The sequence below is a fragment of the Struthio camelus genome, chromosome 26 (genome assembly GCF_040807025.1).
Source record: "Struthio camelus isolate bStrCam1 chromosome 26, bStrCam1.hap1, whole genome shotgun sequence".
Taxonomy (NCBI): domain Eukaryota; kingdom Metazoa; phylum Chordata; class Aves; order Struthioniformes; family Struthionidae; genus Struthio; species Struthio camelus.
This window is the reverse complement of record NC_090967.1, coordinates 3,816,715-3,844,190: the sequence shown is the minus strand read 5'-3', so window position 1 is coordinate 3,844,190 and position 27,476 is coordinate 3,816,715. Positions and strand designations below refer to the sequence as shown.

The following is a 27,476-nucleotide window of genomic DNA, read 5'->3' as shown; positions in this document are numbered from 1 at the left end:
TGCTCTAGTGTGCTCAGTAGGTCAGGAAATTCCCCCAGGCTCTCAGAAAGGACAGGGTCATTCACACCTCTGAACAGGCAGGGAAGAGAACAGGCACACATCCACTGCAACTGCCACATGTCACTATTTGCATCCTGGCCAAACTTGCTCCTCCAGCAGCCTTTCAACAGTCACTATGCACCCGCATATACAACGCTCATGGCAACGCAGGGCACAGATTCCCTGCGTTACAAAAAGATGAACATCCTATTGTGCCACCACCAAGCTACCTTCACCTGCATAACTACCCCCAGCTCTCTTTAGGAAGGATCTTGAGTATGGAAGAGGTGAGCTGTGGGTCCCAGTTTAGGCAATTGCAGGTTTACTATGGCTGTATCTCACACAGATCTGTCCCACACAGAGTGCAGCATTCCCAAACCTGGCTCCTTCCTCAAACTGCCCTGAAAGTTTGGCATGTCTCATGCATCTGCAGTGCTATACCTGCTCTGGGACCCTCCGCACCACGATGCATCTGGTCACCAGATCAAAAGTGCTGTGTTAGAGGGCAGAGACCTCGCTGCGGCCCGTCCCATCACCTGCCACACCAGGTACACCCACAGTACAGCACAGACTCATTTCCTGAAGCTAGAGGAACAAGTGAGCTCTACCTGGCTACCTGAGTACCTCCAGCAGTGTGCAGCCCCCCTCCCAGGGAAAAGAGCATTACAGGCAACTCCCGTCACCCAGAGTGGCTGCAAGAAGCACGATGGGACCTGCAGTGAACCACAAGGCCATAGCATCCCCACAGCACAGCAGCATCTAATGCTGCGTGCAGCAATAGCACAGCGCTGGACAGTGGAAGGAGTGCAAGCCACAGCATCGCCTGTCTCCTGCAACCCATTTAGTCCTGCCACATTGAATCAGACAATAATTGAGGTCAGAAGGAGCTTCAGATCTCTGGTCCAATCCCCTCTGTCAGAACAGGGTTAACTGACATTAAATCAGGCTTAGATCCTGAAACTATCTCACAGGCTATCTCACAGGATCGCATGCAGAAGTGACTTGGAGTAAACGCAGTTAACTGTGGAATGCGGCCCTGTAGCAGTAAAACTGGTCTGGACCAAGGTGTCCCTTCAGAAAAGCAGAAGAAATGCGTTCTTTCAGAGACGCTATTGCATTACAGAGAGACAGAGAAAGGGAACCTAGTGCGAGGAGCACCAGCTGGCCAGAGTGGTAGCTTTTAATGATCTGCTCTGTGTTGCTGCCTGCTTGGTCTATGAGTTTTCAGTACCATAGCATTAAGATCTACAGATCCCTCTACAGATGTGTGTACAGCACCCAGTCTTACAGGTTGTTAAGGTGTACAGTAACGCAAACATACAGCCCAGCTTATCTGCAAGAACTTGATAGCTGCTGTTGCCATCACATCCCAGTAGCTCACAACCTTCTCTGTCTTCTCAAAATGTTCCTGTTCATCAGTAAATATTAGCTTCATTTTACAGCAGAGGAAACCAAGGCAAAGGGAGAATGAGTGATCTGACTATGCTTAAGCAGAAAGTCTGTGCAAGAGCATGGTGCCCCTCCCATGTGATCATTCTGGGGCCCTCTTTGTGTAAGGCCGTGTGACAGACCTCCCACACACCCCAAGACACTTTTCCACGGAGGAACGCATCAGGGAGCTCTGAGGCAGGTTGAAATCTTCTTACAGATGCTGCAGGGACTGAGCTATTGGGCTATGGATTCCCTCCAGCTCTCAGAGATGCGGACAATCGGCAGACCCTCTCCAGTCTCCGGCTCCCTTAAGTGAGCTCCAAGAGATCTGCTGTGCTGAGAGTTCAGGGGGCCTTTTCCCTTCCCTGCAGGTTCTCTGTCCGAGGAAACATATGGCCCAGATGGTTTGCATTTGATGGGGTATGGCAGGGTGGAACTGAAAATATTGAGTCTCACAGGCATGTGCCGCTTCCTAATGAGGAAGCTGCAACCAAAAGGTCACCAAGTACATTTATCTGTGCGCAGCCACAGAAGAGCTGCCTTAGTTCATGGCTAGGGAATAAAGAGCTGCTAACCCAAATAGGACTGAGCTAGTTATTTGCACTGTGGTTTTGACTGAAGCAAGCCACTTCTGGGTAAGACCTTGGTCCTGTTGAAGTCGGTGGCAAAACTCCCACAGCGGAAGACCAGGATTTCACCCGTAACTTCAGCTAAGGCTAGAACCAAGATTTATGATTGTCTGAGTTCAGCACTTGCAGAATTGCATAGGAATAGATTTGCTTGAAATCGCTTTCTTTTCAAAAATGGAGCTAAAATGGAAGAGTGGAAACGCAACAGTGATAATTGGTGGGCTGGGATCATAAGTGATGCTGAAAGCTGAAAGATGCTGAATACACAGCCACAGCATATCACAAGCATTTCTTTTCCCAAGGCGGGTGAATCCAGAAGGTGAGAGAACAGCAGCAATGGAGCAAGCTGGATGGATGGAAACCCTGCCCTTAACATGCATCACTGATGTAGCACCCCTGAAATCATATGGATCTAAAATATTTTGGCCATGTTGTCCCAGTGGAGAATCTCCTGACTCTTAAATTGGTTGCAGACAATGTAAGGCATTTAGAGTAAGCAAGGCACTTAAGAGTAAGCAAGATGGGAAGATTTGCCTTGATGGTATCCCTTTAAAATATCCCTCAGTGCTGCAAACGGGTCTCTATAGAGACTAGTGGTTTTCCAGGTTTCTTGCTCTGCAAAAGCTTTACATCAGATCTGACTGGCTTACAAATTCCCAGGAAACATTTGCAACTACTTGCCCTGCAAATATTTCCTATGGCTGTGGGGTCAAGCCAACATTTTTTTGACTTACGTATCTTCAGCACATCTGAGCTGACACATCATCCAAAACACTAGTGAACTGTTTAAAAAACAAACAAATTTGTTTCAAATTGTTTTAAGTTCACTTGTGCTAACTCTAGATCTAGGGCAGGACAGGACGTGACAAATACATCCTGCAGTGTTTCTGCTTTAGAATGAACTAATTGCTGGAAACTTGGCAAGAAGAGTGGTTTTTGGAGTTGGGGGTTTCTAATAAACTTTGATAAGTGCTTGGAGAGAATACTCTCCTGCATGGGCCTGATGTGGCATACACCGAGGTCACTGGAAAGCTCTCCATGGGGCAGTTCCTCTAGGTAGCAGTGCACATACGCCATCTCCGGACCAGAGCTGCATAAGCACACCTATTCCTCTTGGAAACAGTCTCGGGGTGACCCTGAATCATCAGCGATAACAGAGGCTCTCATGTTACAGGTTGTCAGGTTGTACTTAGAAGGAGAGTACATGAGTAGCAGAAACCGTTCACGTTGAAGCAGGCAATATCTTCCCTTAGCATCATGCTTCACCTTATCAATCATTCGTGGCTTGTCGGGGCGTTCCTCTGCCAAATAAGTCCCAATAAGACAGTGGGACAGAACTGTTTTACAAGATGAGATTATACCACCTTCGTTGTTGCACCGTCTACCAGCTAAGCAGCTGCTTGCAGGATACAACTGGAGAAGCACCTATGAGTGCTGGAGGTTTTAAATGTCAAAGGAGAAGGAAACGAGAGGGTGCTGCCTGTGGGTCTAACCAAGAACAATGGGAAGGAGAGGTTGGAGTAACCGAAACGGCATGTTCCATATATGGAGAAACTTCGCAACAGTGGAACAAGCTCCCAAGAGATGGAGAAAGCCTCATTGACTGAGGCATTTAAAATTAGTCTGGGCAAAGCTCTAGTGAGCAAAGGGAGCACTCTGACTCAGGCTGGGGATGCATCCAGGCTGCCCAACAAGGCATTTCCCCTACTACCGTCTGGTGGAAAGGAGATCAAAACCAAGAAGATTGCAAGAATTGTCTTGCTGCCACTCGTCATGCACACGATCACGCACTGTCACTGTGCGAGCCCTGCTAACAACATTAATAAACAGAATAGGAAACAGATATCTGCAAAGTGGCTTAGCCATCTCCAGCCGATATGGGTACTGGCATGGACTGAAATAGGAAAATGAAAGAGCCCCCTGACATTTACACCCATGTTTACACCTGACCAGAAAAGCCTCCAAAACCTTGCCTCAGTTTGAAAATTTACATTTTACTGCACAGCCGTGGCTGGCGCCAAAGCAAGGTGCCTGCCCTGAAGTGCAGCTCAGACTAGTGCAGCTTTATACTTCCCTCTTGATTTGATCCTTCCCCTCTGGTAGATATTTGCCAAGGTTATTTTATAAACTCCTTTCTATTCATAGTACAGCTCCTTCAGCTCTAATGAGATAATCTTCTGGCACTTCACCATCACTAATATTTACTTTGAAGTTTAAAATAACATGTTATGAGGGTTTTTTTTAAAAAAAAAAAAAAAAGCCTTCAAAATATAATCGAAGTAGCAAAATATACAGCTAGTGTAACAGGGCCAAATGTCTGGTGATGCAGATGAAGTTAATGACATCGCAGCTTTTTCAGGGCAGACAGTTTATAATCCTCTGACCACATTGTACGGGAGGGAAAGAGGCATTGGCAGCTCCTGGAGATGGAGAGAGACAGCGAAAGCAGGAGAGGGAATGCAATATGTGTTTATTCTCAGGAATGAGGACAGCAAGGAACATATAATTCTCCAATGGGGATTATAGCTTTTGCTTTCTGTAATTAAGAGTTTCACCCACAGCAGGTCTGCATAAGAGAACCCTCCTTGAGAGCAGCAAGCATGCGATCAGATGGCTTAATGCAATAAAAAAAAGTAGAGTGGTGCGGGGAAAGGGGGAGGCGAGAGAGACGGAGAGCGCGCGAGTGCAGATGCCTGACTCCTGCTGTCTGCAGACACTTTGAAACACAACCCGGAGTTTTTATGGAAACTCTGAATGTTGGAGAAGGGTGAACATGGTTTTCATTCTCATAAATGTTTTTCCAGCGTGCAATATTCTTCAGGCTCATTCCTTCTCCAGTGAGATAGTTCTGATTTCAAAGAACATTCACATAACCTCCACCCCAGACCACCCCATTCCAACCTCAAAGAGGTTTTCTCTGGAAAAATTATTTTAAAGAGTGTTTTACCTTTTCTAGCGTTTTCCCCTCTTTCTTCTTTTTCCTCTTTTAATTCTTTGAGCTTCTTTCTTTTTTTTTTTTTTTCTCTTCCCAACAGCAGCCAAAAGCTTCTCTCTCCCTCTCAGTCTTGCTTGTGTCAGAAAGTTTCCAGGCTGAGCGTTTATGTCGTCTTCCTCAATAACCTTCTTCTGTCAGACTCAGGCAGTGCTAGAGTTAGAGGCTTTACTAAAAAGTCTCCTTTCAGGAAGTGAGCAGTAATAAGAGAGCGGCTCAGAAGCAGCATGTATAGGGGCTGCTCAAAAAAAAAAAAAAAAAAAAAAAAAACCCTTTGCTCAGGAATTTTGCCAGGATTATCCAAAAAAAATCCCAAACCCACAGGGCTGTAAAAGTCCCGCCCTGACTGCTGACATCAGTGCAGAAGGCAGGTCTTTCCTGCAACAGTATAAAACTAATCAGCTAAGCCGTTTTGCAAAGAAACAGGCAACATCCTTCCCCGGCTTGCCCTGCCTGTTTGGGCTGTGTTTGCAGAGCACCAAGTGCAATGGCTGGAGGTCTGCTCCTTGGCCAATAAAATAGCCCAATAAAAGCAATAAAGCAAAAAAGATAGGGCTGACGGTGGCACACAGGAGAGAACAGAGAAAGCAAGCCAGGGCTTTTGTTTTTTTTCCAAAACAAACAAAATTCCCATCCTTCATTTTAACTGCAGCTTTGAAAATTCTTTAAAAAAGCCAGCGCAAGTCTGAGGAAATGACCTTAACAAGGACAATTTTACTCTATAGGAGTGTTAGGCTTTGGCATTACATTTAAAAAAGCCCTCAAGAGTTTGCTAATGTTCGAAAAGGTCCCTTCCCTTCCCAATCATTTTCACCCTGTTGGCTCTCCTGACGCCACAGTTTATCATGTTCTACTGCCACCATGGAGTGTCCCACAGAGGACAATACATTTCTAAAGTAAAGAATAAACACTGCAAATAATAAAATAGTGCTTGTTTAAAAACAAAGCTCTCAGGACACATAAAACAGTATGCAACAATAAAGGGCAGGAGCTCATTTCCTTCTTCCATCTGAGTCGTCTTTGAGATTAGAAAGCTGAACATGTAAACCTTGGTGATGAGAGAATTACATGGCAATGCTGCAAATATTATAAAAAAGGCCCCTTCTGAGCTCCCATGTGCTGAGCTGCTTCCCTGTGGATATAGACACAGCCCCATGGAAGGCCATGTTGGACAGATCCAGTAAAGTGCAGTGTATCAGGCACCTCACCTCCACTCTGAGCCCATCCCTGCCAACACAGGAGCCCAAAAACCATCCCCCAAGGACCCTTTCAGCGTAAGAACAACTGACTGAAGGGTAAGGGATGAAATGCAGAACGGGAAGGGTAAGCTAAGTCATAGACTAAACTCCCTGAATATGAGACCCCACTGTGTGTCCTGCTGTGGCCCGTTCTAGGTACGTGCAGTGCCCAATCCACAGGATTCGGCCCTAAAGGGCAGTCCCATGCAGCCACAGCTCTTCCGGACGGTCCTGGCACTATCCAGTGCAGGTCTTCACAGATATCTGGCTGTTGAATGGGAACGAAGCACGTTTTCCCACGGAGGGGAAAATCAAAGGTCTGGCCAGCCCTACTTCCTAGGCAGATTCTGGCCTTGGGATGCCTAAGGAAGAGGATTAAGGCGACAAGGAACCTGCAGTTCTTTTCACAGTATATCCTCCTGGCTCTCAAACTAAGTGCAAGACTGACTCTGAACCAAAGGTTGTATCTTTTCACATAATGGTTTTCCTTTCATTAATCTACATAAACATTTACTTATTGAACCTCTTTGAGCTCCACTTCTCTGAGGGAGCAGCAGTGTGATCTGAGCAGATGCCCGAGAAGGGAGTTATATTCCAGTGCCTTCCTCCACCTACAAGAATGCAAGTGTGGCCACAGTGACTGAAACCAAGAGTCCACCTAGTCCAAAGTCCTACCTTTGACAGTAGCCAAGATGCCCGTGGAAGAGGAAGACATTGTCCAGCCTGCCAGTGCTCTGCAGCTCTGGGGCTTCTGAGCCTCCACTGGTTTCTGAGTATGTGTTATTGCCTAGTAGCTGGCAAGCTGGTCCTAACAGCTTCAAGACAGCAACAACAAAGGGAAACATCCTTTGAGCCCAGAAGCAGAGGCCTGACTGTGCGCGTGCCCAGCCCTGGACTCGCTCCTGGTGCGGCACCAATCTGCAGCTAGGACATCCCAATGCCATGCAGTGAGAATTAGCCTTGAGAGCCCCTGTCCCATCGTGGGCAAAGATGTAAGACCACCAAACACTAGCTCAAGACTGCTCTTCATTACAGGCATGGCCTACCTCTCTTTCTGAAAATGGAGTTCAAAGAGAAAGCAACTGCTGGGCTGGATTTTTGGCTGGTTCCCTGACTGGGTGGAAAGAGGGGTTTCTTTCCTCTTCAGGCTGTGTTAGCCATTGTCTGAGCCCCCAAAGCATACATAAAAGAGCAACTAAACAAAGTACTTGGGCTTTAATTGAGCAGTGCCGCTTCTGGCCATGCAAAAATTAATTGCCCAGAATGTGGCCCAGTGCCAGATGAGGGGCTTTCAAATGAATACTGTTTGCTGAAGCTTGCCCTCAAAGACACTGTGTGCAATTAAAAGGGAGCAAGGTTGCAACACCATCTTTCCTGCTCAAGAGCAAGCAGTTGCAGGCTACCTGTCCCTCTCCCTCCCCACAGCTACATGCTCTTTCCTGTAGTGCAGTGTGTCCTTGCACCAGAGGCTACAATCCCTGCTGGATGGTAAATACAGTGCTAGGGACTCCTGACAAACAGGATCAGATTTTGCATCCTCATATGCGTTCCTGGTGCCAAAACCTCCCTAACCCTGTACCCAAGCACAGCTTTGCTCTAAGGCCTCTCTCATCCTAGCACCAGACCAAGCAAATTCCTTAGCTCAGAAACAAGGTCTTAGTCTAGTCTGGGCATGTCTCCGAAGCCTATCCAGGCCTCTATTTTCCAAGATCAGACAGTGCCAGCTAGAGCCACTCTTGCTCCCTCCCCTTCTGGGATAGGGAGAGGAAGACATATTTCCAGGAGAGCCTTGAAATCCTCTCTGGCTCCTCCGCCTCCTTAGTCCTGCAGGGTGACAGAGTGGGAGCCCAGTTCTCAGCTGTGCTAGGACCAAGTCCCCAAGGCCAGCATAGACTCAGCAGCCCGGTGACATTGCACCCTCATGTGGCTGCACAGGGCAGAGGCTGCATACTCAGCTCTCCAGCGCACAGCATCTGCAAAACCCTTAACGCAGCACCTGGTTGCTGAAAACCCTACAGGGATGCCATGCGGAATCTCATCAGGCCTTGGGTAAATACAGCAAAGAACAATGCTTCCAGGCAAACATGACAACCATCTCTTCTTGGCCACGCTGGCAGATGCCCAAATGCACTCAGAATGCCCAACAGCAGCATGCAACAGCAGTTTGCAGGACACACAGAGGCTAGGGCTCATTTCAAGGCTTGTAAAGTTGCAGAACCTTTGGTGCCATTAAAGCACAAAAGGGATGGTGCTGAGGCTTCAAGGAGTCATTTTGTATAATCATTTTGTACATAAAAAAATAAAAGGCTCTTGCTATGTCTAAACGGCAAGGCCTGGGCAAACGTCCCAGTTCTGGCTGTACATCACAGCCTGGCCAGAAGTCCACATTGGGACTAGCTACTTCACTATGGACTAATCCTTTTTGTTTGTACAGTACTAACACAACAATGCTCTCTTCCGCCTTTTAGCTACCACTATAAGAGACTGCTCTGTTTGTAGCCCAAATATTGCAGGTTGTTGAGAACCTGCAAAGGAGACCAGCTGTAAAAAAAGTTTTTGTATCTCTCTCCACTAGCGGAAAAATCAAGCTAATTGCTCAACAGTAAGAAGCAGATTTTTAACTAATTCCAGGTGTTATAACAGATACAAGTTTGGGAGACACCAAGCCCATTTTACCTACAGCTCAAAAGAGCTGCTAAGTAGCTTTGAGAACACAGCCAGAAAAGAACAATTGCCAAGATCACTATATTTTGCTTTAAATTTAGCGGAGACTCTGGGCAAAGGACAAATGTGCAGGTGAGCCTTGCTGCAGGCGCAGGACGAGCTCTCCACTCACTGTAAGGTTAGCTAGGTCAGAATGCTTCATTTTTCACACTTGCAAACCGCCTAGGTGACTCTCATCTGTCTCAGGATCTTGCTTTGCATTTGAAACTGATTTCTTCATAAATATCTCGTACTGCTGCATGTACAAAGCATAAACCCAGGACTCCAAGTGGGATTCAGTAATGAAATGCCATACAGTTGACTAATGTTCAAGGATAGCCCATATTTTGCATATGTAGCCCTATTAAGGCTTCTTTTACTCCATAAAAATCTTGATTATCAGCAAACTCAACTTGCCATCATCACAGCTCTGGTCCCAACTTCTTAATATGGTAGAGTCTTCAGCAGCAGAGAGTCTTCTGTATGCAACAGACACATTGGAATTCCCCACCCATCTCGCTGGGACCTTCTCTGTTCAGCACTTTGCAACGTGTAGGATGGTCATGATGCTGTAGCCTTTCTTCTCAGTCACTGAGAACTGGCACTGAACACTGACCCTTTACTCATCTCTTCAAAGCTAATGAGCTGACAAGTGGTAATGAGAGGTTTACCATGGCTAGTTAAGAAACACGCACACTTCCTTCTGGAAGAGAGATCTGTCCTTGAGGAGCAGCTGAAAGCCATTCCAATTCCATCAAATAGTGCTTATTTTGGTGTTGGAGAATGCTTGGCCCAGCTCTTAGTAAGGGCACTTCTGCACTACAAAGAGCTAGAGAGCAGAACAGAAAACAAGAAAAAAAAGACTGGAAGAGGCTTCTTGGGTTACTGATTTCAGTTCCTGACCATCACAAGCTGTTACATCAAAGAAGCCCCAAACAGAGAGCCTTCCTCTGTAGCCTCCAAGCTGGAGGCTGAAAATTCAGACTGACAGAACTCCCCTTGCCCCCTTGTGACTTCCAAGGGGCACACCATGGCATGGCAGGCATTAACTTGTGCAAAAGGACTCAATTCCCCCTGAACATCCGTTCCACAGGCCAGACGAGGCCTTTGCTGCTCTCCAGGCAACGTTTTCCCACAGCGCAACATTTGTTTAAATAACGACAGCTCTTCACTACCTCCATCGGGTTTGTTTTCTTCCATAAGGGACTGTTACGCCCTGGCATTGAGAAGGTTCTCGGAACTTGTTCACTCTTCAGAGCTGCACAGCTTTTATTTTCTCTTCTTTCCTTTCCTGTGCAACAAGGAAATAGGTCACATTTCAAAGAAACCAGCAAACGGAGGTTACTGAATGCCAGACAGCTCACTGGATGGTGCGGCCTGTTCCCCTCCCATCTTCCACAATCAACAAATTTCTTGTTTGCTGAAGGACGTTCTTCCCTTCCTTCTCCCCTTTCTTTCTTCACAATTGATGTAACGGAGCTCTAACAAGACATTGTCCACATCTGCAAAGCCAGGTAAGACACTGCTTCGGCTGTCAGCATGTTCAGTAGCTGTTACGCGACATGGCTTCTTTGTTCCTGCTCTGCATATCTTTCTGTGCGCCCCGGCGGCATCAAGGCTTTACTGGTGGGAGGGGGGGAACTTGTGAAATGTCAACATTGGTAGGCCCAATTTAATTCCCCATGAGACTGCTCTAGCTCTTCTGCTGACTACTCCATCGTTTTAGGAAAAAATAGGTACAGTGGCAGAGAGATCACGCTTTCTTTTTGTGATTTGTGGAGAGCTGCACAGGTTAGAAGCCAAAATGATGGCCAGTAGTCCAACAGACAGGGCCAGCCATTCTTTCCTTTACATCTGGACACCATGTTAAAAATTGTCTTCCTTAGAAGCTTCTCATTAAATTCAGCTGAGCACTATCTAAAAACCTAGGGGCAACGTGGAGAGATGACTTCTGTGCTTAGGATCCCTGGCACCTATTGAATAATGCACCACATAATTGAGGAGAGGGGCTTTAGAGTTCCATACTGATAAATGGAACAACAACTATACTCAAAAACAGGCCTTCGGCAAATTCCCGTTCACTTCCTTAGCTTCTTTGTCATCTCATCTGTTATTGCTCTGCACTTTTCTGCGAAAACAGGCACAACTCCAAGTCCCATCAATTCAAACACAGTCCATAGTGTTACGGAATAAACTGAAACAAAGGAAAGTTGAGATTAAGCCTCAGAAAACATTTCCTAACGCTCAGATCTGTTAGACTGTGGAATAAACAGTGCAGGCATGTGGGGAAACCCCATCCCATGGGCAGAACTGGAAAAGGAACTGGAGAAGGGATGAGGCAGAAGGCTCTTTCACCGGCAGGGAGATGAACAAGCTGATCTAAGAGGTTATACTTCTGGTACACTTATGATTTTTGTTTCTTGAAACATTCATCCTTTTTCCTCTTGAGCGGAAAAGGGGCCCAAGTTCCTGTTACACTTGCTGATGCTCCTGAGAAAACAATTTCCTAAACATACTACAGTAGCATGTAGCATCCACATGGAAATGCATGTGCATTTAATGGCTTCCTTGTAAGAGCTGTTTCCCACTGAGACCTAAACCGGAATGAGGGTTTCCCAAGGAGAACTTTAACCGTTAGATAGCAAGCATTATGCTGCTGCCTATACTGCCCTATAAAGCAACTGGCTTTTGCAAGGAACAGAAAGCCTTTGAAACATCAGGCTTTGTATGTGATCTAAGGCCACTGAACCTGCTGCGTAAAACTCTACTTAAGCAGTGAAAGTCTGAGAAGGCAGATGTGGTCAGAAATGGCAACACATATGTTAGTTAAGACAAGCTTTGACTCACAAACCCTGAAGCAGGTGGGACCAGCAGCACAAAAGTGCAGATATGGCCACTGACAGACCTACTTTTCACCTCTAATGATTTTGTGGATCTGAATTGAGCAACATGACCAGGAACAGAAAGAGATGCGTGAAGTGGTTGTTATTAGGACAAGCACTATCAAACAGTAAGGCAGAAAATGAATCTGGAGGGTTGGAAGTATAGGAGCATACATGACTGCTATCAAGTGATTTAAAGCTCCACGTACCTTGTCTAGCACCTGCCTTCCCAGGAATCACTGCTAAGCCACATGGCAGCCCTGTATCTCACAGACTAGGTTAGAAATTTCAAGGTATAATACTTGTTCATCCTCTCCTTCACCAATGCAACAACATGCATTTTTAAATATAGTTTTGATCACTAACTTGTGCTAACTTAATCTCATAATAACCCCCAGTGGCTCCAGTGAGGGCCCTGAAGGGTTTGGATTTACACAGCAGAGACGGGTGGGCCAAGCTGGAAAAAGCCCAGAAGGCAAAACAGGTAACAGGAGCTGGGGAAAACCTGGGGTGCTTTCTATAGGACACAGACAACCAGGTGACAAAGCTGTGGCAACTCTGAGAAAGGCAGGAAGGATAAAGCCTGAACCAAGATCTCAGGAACCCCAGTTCCCAAATTCTCATATAAGTCAATGAAACATCAAAAAGCCTTTACCATAATGGTAAAGGCCTGTGCAAATCTGCCCACTATTGCTGTGCCTCAGTTTTCCACTTGAGAAAGAGAGGTAGCAAGCTGCCTGTTAGTGGCATATTTCAAAATTCAAAAGACCTTTTCACATAGGAAATGACAGACTGTGAACGTAAACTTCCATTACCACTTACAAGTCACATGCTTTGCCCAAAAACATGCTGGTCACACGCAAATACATACCCACGATTTGGGGCTAGTAAGCCTCAGCAAGAACATCTGGGCTGGTGAAGCCCAAGTTCTCAGTTTCCCCTGCCCCCAAGAGTATTAATTTTCTTCTTTAAAAGAGAAATTTCTTGCAAACATCTCTTAATCCTGTGCAGTCTGAAGTTTACTAGCATATTTTGTGAAGATTTAAGGTAAAGAAATAATCTTATTCTGTTTGGAGATGTTCAAAAAAGTCCTGAGCAACAGTGATAATGCAAAATTTGCGCTCCCACTTTAGTGAAGATAAATCAAGGCCTAAACCCTGCCTTGCTATCAGGACAATAATTTAAACCTGCTGCTCCTTGTGTTTTTAGGAGATCAGCTGATCTTGCAGAACTCTTCTCTTGGTTACAGGTGAGGTTTCAGGCTCATTTATCTTTTGACTTTTATGGCTCCAAACAGAACAACTGATGCTCAACCTTTGCTGTCAAGTCACAAATAACTGTTAGGTTCCAAGCTCTTTTTCTACTGTATTTACCCAGTTTATAGCCTTAGCAGAGCCAGGAGCTGTCAAGTCTTTTCCAGTGCAGTGCTCATTACCTCTACGCAGCTGACCACCAGCTCAAATCAGACAGCAAGTATTATTTACTGATGCTCAGGCCCTTTTCTACAACTCTAGGAAGATGTGTCCTGGGATGTTAAACGTGCCTTTGGCAACACAAGAATCATCCTCCACTTCCCTATGGCTACTTTAGCAAGTAGCAAGCGCCAAAGAGTAAGTGCAGGGGCCTTAAATTCAACACCTATCAGAGCATTTCAAAAGATCCTAGAGAAGCGTGACAAACTCGCACTAACTGTTGAGAAGAATTGGGTACCTAATTGCCAGTTTCTCTCAATTCATTGCAGGGCTGCTTAGCCAGATCCCTAGTTTCCTAAGTCACATGGGACCAAAACTTCTTCACGCAGCCTGTGCAACAGCCTTTGACGCCCAAGAGGACTGGGGTGCCCAACTCAGTTCTGTTTATCGGTGACCGCCTCTGCGCTATGGTGCATTCACAGAACAGCACAGAGATACCCGAGCTAACTCAGGGAACTGGAAACATCTAGCTGCGGTTAGAGAGAGTGCAATGCTAATGCAGTTAATAACATTTCTGGTAACCAAGCTTCTCCAAAGATTGCTGCCCTGTGCAATACGAACACGTCCTTCATAACAGAGCTGTGAGCATGCAGACTTCTCTCACCCCCTTGGGGACAGTAGGTGTTAAAGGCAATCAGAACTGCTAAACACTTTTCTGTACTATTAGTTGGACCCTGCACAAGCTCAGTAGTCAATTCACACTGCACCTAATCCAGGATTGGTGCATCAGAACACAGGAATCCTTTACAGCAATACAGTGCGTTCACGTTATTTCTGAGCATGCATAAAAATATCCTCATGGGACTGAAACTATTAGGAACTGCATAGCTAATTTGGACCTGAAGGGATGCAAGGAGGATTTATGGACTTCTCCCAGCTGATGACAGAATTAATGTAGCAGAGGCAGTTGCACATAAGTCACACAGTATGAACGCCATACAATTTGAATCTTCAGGCAGGACCTGCCACTTGTACCTTGGAATATCTACATAGCTCTTTATTGTGAAGGATCCTAAAGTGCTTCAGAAAGCAACATTTCATACAATTCCCCCCCTCTGCAGGGGGGCAAGACAACACAGTTATTGCAGTAGAGAATTCAAACACAGATTTAGAGAGTCTGACACAGTAAATGGGGTAAGAGACTTCAGATGCCAGACATGGTATTTTCTGAAAATTCTATGAGATCTTAAAACTGCACAGAAAGCTTCAGTTCTGAGCTTCACTGGCCCTAATAAAGCATGCATAAACCAACTATATTCTTCCTGGGCCCATCCTAGATCATCCAGATAATCACTGCAAGCTCAGTGCAAGGCAACACGATGTGACAGCAGGAGTGTGACTTGGGAGAACTCCAGTGCACTGCGCTACTCTCTGCCTGCCTCAACTTCCCATCTGTTGGGCAGCGATCATAAATTTCATCCCTCAGCTGCTTAGAAAAATAGAAGAACTGAACAGTGGAATACCAATGCAAAAAGCACATTCAGCATCCAACAAAGGCACATTTTCAAGACTTAAAGTTCTCGTTGGCCTGGGCAAAACCTAGGGCAAAACCTGTGAATGGACAGGAAAAGACCTTAGCTCTCAGGGGAAGCTCTTCACTACCTTCCAGGTTTTCCAGCTGAGAGCATTGAAACATTGCTAGGTTAAAGCTGACAAGCATAATTTCAAAGCCTTCCCAGACACATTGAGAAAAATCCTATCGCAAGAGTTAAAAAGACCAAAGTGGAACATTGTGCCTTCCAGTTCATCCGCAGCGAGTCTTGGCAGGGCTGCTCAGAGAATTCCACCAGTGCTGCAGCACGATGAATTCAATGGGATGTGCTGGCTTCTTCCAGGGGCTGCTGGAACAGCCCCAAGTCAGGCAGCATTTGGGATGAGCAAACCTACAGAACTGCAGAGCAGAAGCAACTGAGCAGTAAAGTATCTCAGATTCCATTTGTTTGGGGGGGGGGGGAGGGCTACACTACCTACTAACTATGAGTGTTCACTAATACTGCCAGCTGCTTGAACATCATCTCAAACCTTAGTATTTTTGAGGATGTGTCTAAGCTGTTCTTTGATTGAAAAAATAATCTCCCTCCCCAAGCATCTAGAACTGTTGCTGCCTGTCAACAATTAATAGAAAACCAGATTATACAGACAAGGCTGGAATGAGATAGACTCTTCACCTATCAGTCATTGGCTCAAATCCTGAGCTCAAATTCCAGAGAAAGTCTTTTGATATCTGAGATGTCCGATACAATTGTTTTGTGCCCAGGTTTCATCTCCTTTATGTTTTTGGCCAATAAAAGCAGAACAGTGAAGCCAGGTGAATATTATAAGCGCTTAAAGTCTTTTAAGAAAATACTATGAATTTGGGCTTCCAAAAGCTTCTAAATAGCCTTCTGCCAAGGGATTAAGTAAACAAAGTTAGACAGGTCAGGTCAATTAGAAAACAGGTTAGTCACTTTCTTTGCCCATCTGGCTGTCCTGCTCCTACCTGCCTTTTCTCCATCCCTTTGGAAGGCTCATTGTGTGACTCTCTAGGAGTTCACACTGGAATCAGAGAAGTTGTTTGAGATCTGCAAGGTGAGTGGAAAAATAGCAAGAGTTTAAAGCAAGCATCATGACCTTCTTACACTCGGGTGTTTGTGCTGGGAAACCAAGATCCTGAAGATTAAGAGTATAAGTATATACATACGGCTTGCCCCTCATTTTTCATCTGAGGAGATTATAATCTTTCACGCACAGGGCTAGACGGCAGAAGTAGGTGCATCCAGCATAACCATTACTTGTTTGGTAACTAAAGCCTCACTTCATTAAATTAATACAGTTTTAGTTAAGGATGTCAGACTACATACATTTCTTTAGACCAGTGAATGAAGCTCCCTCCCCAAATCTTGCATGAGATGTTCTAGGTCCTGTCGTCTTCAGCTGAAGAGTTATACAGGATAGAGGGATGTCAACATAGGTCTTGCCACAGTCAAAAAACTGACAAGACAGGTAGTCAGCAAAAACTCCAGCTTCGTACTGAGCAGTGAAAGGAGCCAGCAGACACTGCTCAGAGGAATATAATTTCAGTGCAGGGACAAGAGTAGAGAAAGGCCCTATAGTCACAGAAAGCAATCGCAGCAGTAGGTGCCAGAGGAACAGGGAGTTTTCAGGGGCATTCAATGCTGTCCACAGCTCTCTGAAATCACATTATGAGGGTAGGGTTAAACAGCACAGGGCACTTCTGAGAACTCAGTTGTTCAGTCTGGGCCCACGCAGGGCAGGACATGCCCTGCACAGCTGCCAGTGTACAGGCTTCCCCAGGACCTGGAAGGATTTCCACTCTCTCTGCTGAGACTGCCGAAAAAAAGGCTATTTGCAACTAATTGTTGCCACAGAGACCCACCCCAATGTGAACCAGGCTGAGAGAACAACAATTCTGCTAACAGCGCCCAAACAACTGCCAGACAGGAATGTCTAGCCTGTCCCCGCCACGGCTGGATGCAATCCAGCAACCTAGAGGGCTTGTAGCACAAAGCCCTATTCCTTGGATCATGATGTCCCTCCTTGGAGGATTTGTTTTGATGGGTTATTGGCATCCCACAATGGAAGCAGTCAGCATGTTTAGCTGACAAGGGGAGGTTGCAGGAGAGTGAAGCTGAAGCTAGCAGTGACCAGAGGATTTTCTGGAAGACAACATTAACCGTTTGCTGTTCATTTCAGTGTCTTGTATCCAACAGAGGAAAGGGAAACGGGTGCTTGCAACTGGATGTTCGGCTGCAAGTTTCGTTCAAAGTAATGTTTGTACCAAGCAAAACTAAAGGGAGATGGTGCATTTTGCCCGTGGTAACATGGGCAGAAGTGACCGAGCATGGGTAGACATTGATTACTGCCACCTCCCACTGACAGTGTAGAAAGGATAAAAGCTAAGAGCTTACCAGACCATGGAGAATGAGCTTTTTTTCCCACCTTAGTCAGTCATAGATGACGGCTGAGCCATGTTACAAGAAAGTAGTGCAGGAGAGTATTTGCCAGTCTCCATGCAATCCCTAGTCTGCATGCAAGTAGGGAACTTCAATCTCATTTCAAACTGATGTCCAGCAAAAGACCACCAGAAGTGTCAACACTGGAAGCAAAATATTTCTGCACTTAGTGTTTTTCAGTTTTCCATGGAGCACTGACTGAACTGGAAATTACATTGGCCAGAGAAAGAAAATGAAAGTATTATTTTCCTTAAATGGAACTCAGAATTGCAGAAATTAGATATGGGAAAGTCCTATTACTCATCCCAGCTTCTTCCTGCTCGTAGGGGATTGTTCCCTACAGTACCTTTTCTGATCCAGTTTAAATGACTAGCAACGACTTCCACTATTTCCCCTGAAGACACTGTTCCACATACTGATGGATCTTGTTATTAGGAAGTGTTTCTTGATAACCACACTTAATTTCCACAGATTAATCTCTCTTCTTTTATCCTCATATCTTCGCAGAGCACGCAAAACAGCTTTTCCTCTCTGAAAGATGATCATGCTCTTCAGATAGTTTTAGATTGCTCTCACATTCCCCCCAGTCATGCTTGGCAAACTCTGTTCCTAAGCATTCTCATTAATCAGTCCCATCAGGCCCTTCATCACTTTTATTGCTCTATTCCGAATTTGTGCTGGGTTTCTGACCCTTCTCCAGTATCAAAATGCTAACTGAAATAAGTAAACTCAGCAGTGCCAAGGCGCTGGAATCACCAGCATTGTCATCGGAACTATACCACATGGGTGGTATCTTTTTTGAAAGCTATAGCAATTTTGTTTTGATCTGTTACATGTAAATACAACTCATCTTTGCTTATTTGAGGAGCAATGAGGGCATCCAATGCTCTGCTGGCCTTTTCCCCATCTGGCAACAGCTTTCGTTCACTCCTCTTACAGCAATAGGTGTTCATAAAAGCAAAAGCTATAGCTGCAACACTCGTGGCAAACACCAGATGCCCAAAACATGCATTTTGTCATGTCTGGATCTGCTGCTAGCCCACTTCGCCTGGACTTTCAAAATGAGATTGAGAAACTGATGATTCGTGGCCATTAGGAAGCCTGTGGCACTTATTACAAGCACATACGTTAGCTTTTGTATTTTAGCCAAATTCCGAGTTGGATATTTATACTTTGCCTGTCTAAATCCCTTTCACAGTGTGTAGGGAAGGTAGTCTCCTTTTTTTAAAGGCACTATTGTGTCAGCACTGTGGAGCACAATAGCTGCAGTGTCCCATACTGGGGGTAGCTATGTTGGAAGATGAGGCTGAATCACCTCTAAAGTTTGCTTCTGCGATGTTCTGAGAGCCATTCCAGCAAAACTGGCTCCATGCATATTAACTGTTACATACACCCAACCTACCCCCAAACAGAAATCTCTATCCAGCAGCTATGTTCAATTATGGGGGAGTTCAGAGTGTGTGGAAGTCTTTGACTTGGCTGAAATTCAGAGAAACGGGCGCACAGCAACACCGACAAGACCTAGCTCACTATCAGCTCACAGTGGCAATTGCCTTCTTCCTTATATTTCTTGCAGCCATCCTCCTAGGACTCTTACTCTGAGATAGTCTCGATGAACTCTGGGGACAGCTTCAGAGGAAGACTATAGAACAGAATGAGAGTATGAAGTGCCATCTCTGAGTAGAGATATTGTTCAAACTGAGAATACTTAAAAAAAATACACCAAATACAGTAGTGACAGGAGAAGCTAGGTTGTATTGCAGAATACAGAAGACTAATAGCTTGCTGGCCTCTGACAGCCTCTACCATGTGAAACAGCCCAGTGACCAAAGCATATGACCAGAGGAGAACACATGCTCAGAGGGCAGAGAATATGGACCGAGACACAGTAACTGTTTCCTCTTGAAACTAAATTAAGGCAGCATGATTAAAGGACTGAAACTTGCATGTGAGATGCAATCAATTTCCACTGAATCAGCAGGTTAACTGATCTGAAGAATCAGAGTGTAACTCCTGACTGAAGGTCAGCCAGCAGATGGGTGAGCCCACCCATGTTATCTCCAGACAGTTCACCTCCTTCCCTGCCTCTCCAGCATACTCGATAACCCAACACTATACCAAGCAGGGCAGCCGGCTGCCCAGCTCAGTTTTCCTTTACAAGGAACCATTATAGGTAACAAAAATCTAATCTGGAACTACGACAGGGTGGGAGAGCCGAATATTTGCTCACTGTGCTGTTTTTTACCGCCCCTTTGAGCATTGGAGCTCGCTGCACCAACTAACACTAGTAGATAAGTGGTTCAGCTAACAGCATTTTGTGAAGCGAGGGTTGATTGCCAAACTCCAATGTCATTTTTGTATTCACAGAGAATTTACTTGCTAGGTATCATGTATTTAAGGAGAAGGACAGGGTTTTTTTGCACTTCAGTACAAAAATCAACTCTTCCATCAGAAAGGCATTGTAACAGTGGCTGCAGAGCTCAGAGTCCCAGGAGCCACGGAACAAGGCTTGTTTTGAGCTGTACAACTGATCTGACTGCAACTATGGACACAATGACCCTCCTCTCCTCAGTTTGCCTCTCTCCCCTCCTTCTTACCCTACTTTTTCTACTTCAGCTTTTCAGGACAAAGCTTGTACTCACACGCAGCACACAAGGTTGCTGTGATCTTCTAGGGAATCTCTAGGTATGAAAGACAAGTGCTGCTAAACATAATAGCTGAGCTTAAGGCTTATTTTTTAATTAACAAATGCAAAACAAATACAGATGTTTTTATTATGTAGAAAAAACACAAGGTTCCGGGTTGGGTCATTCTGCAGTTGAAGATACAGTTCTGTCAATCACTCCACCACCCAGAGCAGCAAGAGAGGCAGAGGTGAGAAACTTTGTTCAGAACAGCATCTAACCTGCTCAGCAGGTTTCAGTTCTGCTAAGGAAGGTACCTGCTGAGCACTGCCAAAAAGACCCTAGCCAATGTGGGACTTGAAAGACTTATTTACAGTTAGTTCTATTATGGCTCTGCACTCTCATACGGATGTGGCTCAAAAGCCTTCTGTATCACTGCCACTGCAGCCTGGTAAGTGAGGTAGGGCTAAGCTACTAGAAGAAGGATCAAGTTCAAACTCTAGGCTAGCCCTGTGGGCACTGCACAACCCATCTGTCTTATTTAGTCTTTCTTCAGCCTGCTGCTCTCCAAATGCTCCCCACTGGAAGTAGTTAGTCTCCAGGACCACGATGCTGGGTGCTAGGCTCTTATTTCAGCAAAAGCCCTTTACAAGGAAATGGAGAGGCCTGGTGGCAGAAAGCAACAAAACAGAGCCCCTCTCCCCTGACATATACACACCTTAGTGCACTTTTCTTTCACTGGCCCCATGAATCCATCTCCTATGCTCCAAGACAGATGATCCTGCTGAAGCACCAACCCTCTGGTTAACAGTCAACTTCAAGCTCTACCTGGCAGGTAAATACAGGCACAGGTTCTGTGCCCACTTGTCCCTAGAATACGTACCCTGGCATCATCTCTTTAGAGGCAATGATCCATAGCTGAGTTAGCAGACCACAGGAGCACTCGTGGACACCAAGCAGGAAGCTGTCTATTCACCAGAATTAGAGCCTTAATTAAAACTGTTCCAGACCAACAGGCCCAGAGCCAGAAGTGTTTTCTGTAGCTGTATAAGGGATCAGCAGGGTGTTTTTGTAGAGGTTTATCCATCAGCCTTGCAAATCAAATCCATACACAGATGAGCACAAGCTACTGCAGGACCCCTCATGCTGGGGCAACACAATGACTTTGCTTTCTCTTCACTACAAGGCAGAGTCAATCCTGCCCATAGACCTCAGCGCTCCATCTATTCCAGGCACCTCAAAAGGGAAGCTGCTAGCCAGGGACACTTGGCAGAGCAAAGGATGCTACTGAATCTGTGACAAGGGTTCACTAAATCAAGGAGGCACTCAAGCTCAGGTGTCAATTCCTGCTCTAACTCAGCCTCTGGGAAGCCAAGGGCAAAGCTCCATCACTGCAGGAGTCATGAGTCAGTGTACTCAGGCCCATCCAGATCACTGGGTGTTTCTGAAATATTAAATGTCAGACTGAGTTTAAATAAAGCACTGCATTGTTAGATTCTTCTGTGCCCCTCATTGTATGCATCATTTTTAGGATGAATATGATTCTTTACATTCCAAATTACCAGGGTCTGCCAGGCTCCTATCTAGTATACACTCTTGCTTAGGGATCTTTTCATGGAAAAGGAGCACTATTTAAAGAACCAATGCATTTTTCTTTAGAGAAGGAGCCAAGTATTTAGCCAAATTTTCCTTTGGTTAAGGGCAGAACTAATTGGAAAAGCATTTAAAGTCAGCTCTGTGGCCAGTCATTGCCTAGTGCAAATCAGACTGCTAAGACTAGCCACCTACATTCTTCTATGCTGTGCTCCCTAGACACCGAGGTCTGCATGCTCTGTTGCGTCTTTCCCTCCCCACTCCCTGAGCGGAGCGCAACTAGACAACAAGGTTTTCCTCAGATAGATGTGCTCTACTAGAAAGGGCATATGATGCATGACTGGCATGACCACATGTAGAACAGGAAAAAGTTCACATGTGCAACAGTTCATCTGTGTTAATACAGAAGCACTGTCTCCATGGGTCCATTAGAGACCCACAGGTACTTTTTGCTGTAATATTGTGGTTTAGGGGATTGCAGTCGGCCTGATTTCCCTCCTATATCATGCATCAATATCTGCCCTAATCTCATGCTGGGAAGCACCAAGCCCTGCCTCACGCTGTCCCTGAGGTGGCTGCACTGTGGATCCTCAACCATCAGCCAAGAGCTCGGAAAGAGCAGGGTAACACCAGGAAACTGCTTTCTGGGAACACGGCAGTCCTGGCTGTTACAGCAACAGCTTGAACAAGACAGGCAGATAGTTATACCCACAAGGCTCCCATGCAGGTGGCCTTCTCCCTCCCCATCCCCCTCCTGCTCTCCCACGTTCAAAGCTATAGGAGCAAATTGCTTCCGCTCATTAGCATTTGACAAATTACCGCAGAAGGAAAACAAGTCCCCAGCAGGATATGAATGAGCTTAGGCCTTTATTGCCATCTGACTGCACCAAACAAGTGTGTCATCGATTTTCCATGCTCTATGCACAATTTTTCCCCTTCTGAGAAGGATGAGCACCCTCACCCTTTGGGTAGGTTCAGAGGGGCCAAGTCAAAGCAGAGTACCTTAAGACCAAAGCTACAAGCATTTGAGCAGAATTGTCCCGTATTTCCATCTCCAAGAATACTGTGTCTTGGCTGGCACTAGGTCTTGGCCGGCACTAGGTCTTGGCCAAAGATTTGGGAGGGGACAGGAAGAAAGTTATTGATCTCCACAGTACCAGCCCTTTCCAAAGCCTCTGTGTTCGGGACAGTCCTCGTATCGTTAGGCATCTTTGCACTGAGTGCATCACAGGAGTGCATGCACCAGGCCCCTTTCTGGGCCCAGAGAAGGCTACTATGGAATTCAGCATTTTCCTTCAAAAAGGACTATCAATTATTATTGGGGCCAAATGGATCCTATGTGCCACTCCAAAGGGGGAGAACTATATGGAAGATCTTTGCACATGGCCAGAGATCCATGGGCAGCTTGGACTTACCTGCTTGCTTCAATCACAATAAAAGGAGACAAGGTCCTTAGTAGGAATCAGAGCACAGGAGTCCAGCAGAAGTGGGGAGTTTTTCCCTTGAGGTTTCTGTAAACACAACCTTTTCAGGTAGGACTGAGTCAGTAATACTCACTGACAAGCAGAAGAGATGATTATCTTTAAATACAAGCAGAAAGCACACTGCTTATGAGTACAAACAGACTTAAATGGGCTCACTTTCATAAACTCCCACTCACACATAGCTAAAGTGTTGATAAGTGGTTGGGTAGCAAGGTTTTAATAAGCAGTCAGCAGGAAGGTTAAGGCAGCAGTTGTAGCCAGGAATGTAAGTGGGTATGGGCTCATGAGGAAGCCTTGGGAATAGCTGCTATGGAATGCTGAAATAAGAATCAAGTGCTAATCAAGAACAATTAGGAGAGTGTGATCAAGCCAATCCAAAGTAAATTCTAAAGAAAAAAACTGAAGAACTATTTCAGTGGAATCAAAATTACTTTAAGCCTTTTGTTATTAACATAAAAAAAAGGTGCCCTTAAAGTAATTCACCCAGGGTGAGCACTCAGGTTCATTTGGACTATATCCTGCCCTCCTTTTGAATAGCCCGAAATTACTTTGTAGTCTTCTAAATAGTAAAATATCATTCTCAAACTCTGTGCCTTGGGGAAAAGGACACCTATACCACAAAGAGCAATCTCTCAACTTTGGCACTGTGGTATCTGTCACACTGATTACAGGAACACTAAAGGCAGAGTTTTGTCAGACACCAGTAATGCTGTACTGCCTGTAGCCTGAGCTCCAGGAATCAGCCCTTTGCAGTTCACCCTCTTGCCCATTGCCCACTTCTCCTAGGAAGGAGGATTTAGGAAGGGAAATCCTGCTACACTTCAGACATTTTTCAGCCCTTCACACTTTCACTCAGGCTCTCTGCTTGAAGTCAAGTTCTCAGACCAAGTCACAAACATCAGAAGGGAATCCAGGAGTTGTGACTCTGGAAGAAGTCTCAGCTGGCACTTTCCAGGCCCCTGTGCCAACTCAAGCAAGCTACAAGGTACCTGACCAGTGCCTTCAAACAGCCTCAGAGCTAAAATTGTTGGCAATTAGCCTCAGCACCAGGGGTAGCAAGCAAGACCTCATGGGACATTTCTACCATGGTTGTGGACACCAGATCACAGAGGCTGTGGCTTGGGGGCTGAGCAAGCTGCAGTTAGGGAGGGCTCGGGGATAACTTCTACTCCACAATGCAATGCAAGCCAGAAGATCCCTGGCAGCAGCCTGGCTCATGCCCATTATCACTATACCTCTGCCAATACAGAGGGAACAGGCCTCAATCAGCAGCTGCCTCCATTGCCCTGGCTTTGTCTCACTGCAGCTTTATCTGCTGCTTTCTGCCATTCCTGCCTGCACCCACCACTGCTCCCACTTCCAGCTCCTGTCTATACCCCTCCGCCTTCCCCACAGTCTCTCCCTCAGCCAACTCAGCCTCCTCTCAAGTCAGCTGCCCCTCTATGGGCACCTGCAGAGCCCTAACAGCCTGTGCCTAGGGAGTCCAGTAAGTAACAGAAGTTGGAGATAACCTGGAGCAAGATGCTTTACTCAAGCATTTACTTTACCCAAGCTTTACTAAAGCTTGGAAAAGGCAAAGCTGTAAAAGGCACAATTGGACACACTTATTCTTCCCCCAGCTACTGCAACAGGGCTGGGCAACAGGTCAGCACAAAGCACTCAGAAAGGTGTTTTTACTTCCTGCAAGGCTACTGCCATCACCCAAGCAGCACTCCTTGCCCACCAGGCACCAAGCTGCTCCCATGCCCACTGCCAGCACCCTCAGCAGGGCCAGGCCCTGAGGTTCACCTTCCTGCAGCCAAGTACCGAGCAGGCAGCACTCACACAGGCACTGGCCTGTGCACCATCCCCCTAGAGCTTTTCCCAACTTCCTAGCGCTCACTACCCTCTGCTACCCCACACTGTTTCCACCACAGCCAGTGGATTGACCACCAGCCTCCCAACACCACCCAGGTACTCTCCCACACCTGGGAGCACAGCAGAAAGAACTCCCAGAGCACCCAGCTCCCACAGGACAGGACAGCCCAACCCAACCTTTCAGCAACACCACAAGCACTAGACACATTTTCCATTTAGCAGGTCCACTTGCCTCCCCCTAGCTCCTTCTTTTGAAGGACTGCTCCCCCATCCCTCCCACATTGCTAGCACAAACCTCAGCCAGCAGCTCCTTCCACCACCTCCAAAGCCCCTGCACTGCTCAAGGCCTCCTTTATACCCTGCAGGCCTGTTTCCCATCCCAGGATTCCCAGCTTCCAGCCCTCCCAGCTACACTTACTTCTCTCCCCCAGGGAAGGGTTACTCCTCCAGCAGGGCAGGCTCGCCCCCAGCGACCTTAAAGGGACAGACCAGCCAACAGGGGCTGCATTAGGAGGGGTTGTGGCAACCGTAATAGTGATACAGAAAATAAGAGTACTAGGAGGATGCCAATATTTGCCAGTGCTTCCTCCTGCTTTGTTGGTACAGCCTGCTAGGTACGGATTGGCATGGGTGTAGCACAAAGTGGATTTGCTGTTGCAAGAAATTACAAAATCACACCAGTTCCTGACAGTTCTTGTCTGATCTCAATAAAAGCAAGTGGCCAGCTATATATAGTTCTGATTGACTGACATCTCAATAGCTTCCTGCCTGGCTTTTCTGTGTTTCATGGTGTGCAGTTCTGACTGTGCTTTTTACGTGGGTGTTGCTTTTTTCGGTGCATCTTCACATCATAACACCAACTTGCAAATGTGGCCACTATCACAGGTGCCCTCCTTTCACAGGTTTTTCTGCCCAGGGGCTATTTCTACCCTGGGCTGAGCACTCAAAGTCAACAGGAATGCTCCGCACCTTCATTGCTGTATCCCAAGGCACACAGAGATTTAGCAGGTGCTGGAAAAATCAGGTCCTGCTATTTGAAATTAATGGCAGTGGAGGCCCCCTTGCACAGCTTCTTACAGGCTCTAGTTTGTTATATTCATAACAGTCCGTGAGGTCAGTTCTTACTCTTGTCTACATTTTACAGTGAGGAAAAACAAAGTTGTATGAGGTGTGTGAGAGTCTGTTCAGGTTCTATCAGGGTTGTTCAGGTCCACACAGAGCCAATGCTAAGGAACAGAATTTAATTCCACAATATATAGTTTGGAGTAAGAGCTTAGCTGTGCCCAGGAGACCTTGAGAGGGAATACTGGCAACAGAAACAGCCACAGTTGCAATAGGATAGACTATTTTTTTTAAAGTGAGAGCATTAGAAGTGCTATAAATCATCATGTTCTAGGGCACAAACCGGCTCTCAGGCTTCAGGAGGTGACTTTCCCTAATGGCAGGGGACTTCAGAAATTTCTTCAAGAGCAGTGAATAGGGTTCATTTCTGGCACTGAGGCTTTGCATGAAGAGGTTGCCATGAGCTGAACCAACCTTCTGATCTCTGGGTTCGGTCTCTTACCTCTATGAGGATTTCCTCACTGTTCTTGGAGAAGACAACCAGTCAGTCTGTTTGTAACATAACCACCTGTGAAGCAACTGGAAACTTTGTGGCAGCTCTCAGGGGTGACCAATGTCTTCCTGCCATCTCATTGTCACCTGACTGAACAGATTTTCAGACATGTTCCATTTGTTGTGACGTTTTGGTCCTGGGCTTTCCAGAAAAGGGAATCACTGCATTTGGGTACAGCATCCTTTCACTTAAATACTGTTTCACCCAGGTTACGAGTGGAAATTAGTAGCATATGAGGAGGCAGAAAGCCCTCTGCCCTCCAGTGCCCATTCAGCACTTCTCTTCCTTGACTTGTGAGCTTGACTCATGAGCCTGAAACTGCACTCAAAATCAGGAGCTGAAATCCTCGCCCTTCACATCCTTCAACCCACTTGCCTGGGATGTGCCCCTGTCCTGGGACCAGGGATTGGGCTGAGGTCTGGTAGACCTGACAGTCCTCCCACCTCAGAAGTTGAACCTGAGGGATGCATCTGCCCAGTGTTTGGGTTTTTTGATGCCTGGAGCATTCCTGTAGGAGCACAGAGGATATTGTTAGGATGCTGGCTTTGATTACAAGCACGACTCCAGTTAGTTAGTGTCTGAGCTGCAGGGTGTTCTCATTTGCCATCTGTGTTCCAGGCTGGCAGGTCTGCCAAGCCCCCACTCTGCCTCATTTCATGAATTTGATTTAAGGGGCTTCACAATTTAGGGTTATTTGTACTGTGCCTGAAACAGTTCACTTTAGTCCTGTACCCAAGTTGCAAACACCACTGACGGCTTCCTGTTGTGGTTTCCTGCTTTAGTAAAATGCCTCCTCCGCTGAGTCTGCTTTCCCTTCCTGTTCTCATCACAAGGCCACTTCTGGGCTTACTGAAGACAAACAAATAGCTAGAAAAGAGTATGGTTGCCATAAGTCCAGCTCCCCACAGGTCTTCGCTGTTGTACTCTAGGCAGAGCAGGGCATGTACAGCTGGATGGTTTCTCC

At 46.1% G+C, this 27,476-nt stretch overlaps 2 protein-coding genes across 9 annotated transcripts in view; one reads left to right on the top strand and one right to left on the bottom strand.

Annotated features, from left to right (window-relative positions):
- Nucleotides 1–25,445, bottom strand: part of ADAMTS10 (ADAM metallopeptidase with thrombospondin type 1 motif 10) — an 83,102-nt gene extending 57,657 nt beyond the window's left edge. For 2 of the 7 annotated variants that reach the window (XM_068919609.1, XM_068919607.1), the window contains exons 1-3: nucleotides 25,316–25,445; nucleotides 22,972–23,080; nucleotides 5,047–5,329 (exon numbers count right to left, since the gene is read on the bottom strand). The gene's annotated coding sequence lies outside the window, so the exon portion shown is untranslated. Of the gene's footprint in view, nucleotides 1–5,046; nucleotides 8,010–17,294; nucleotides 17,310–22,971; nucleotides 23,137–25,192; nucleotides 25,243–25,315 lie in introns of those variants that run through there. The other 5 variants (XM_068919610.1, XM_068919608.1, XM_068919611.1 and 2 more) reach the window with 5 other exon arrangements.
- The window catches only part of ZAP70 (zeta chain of T cell receptor associated protein kinase 70), a 34,125-nt gene continuing 16,386 nt past the window's right edge, over nucleotides 9,738–27,476 (top strand). Inside the window, exon 1 of one of the 2 annotated variants that reach the window (XM_009667178.2) lies at nucleotides 9,738–10,546. The gene's annotated coding sequence lies outside the window, so the exon portion shown is untranslated. The remainder of the gene's footprint in view (nucleotides 10,547–27,476) is intronic. The other variant, XM_068919615.1, reaches the window with a different exon arrangement.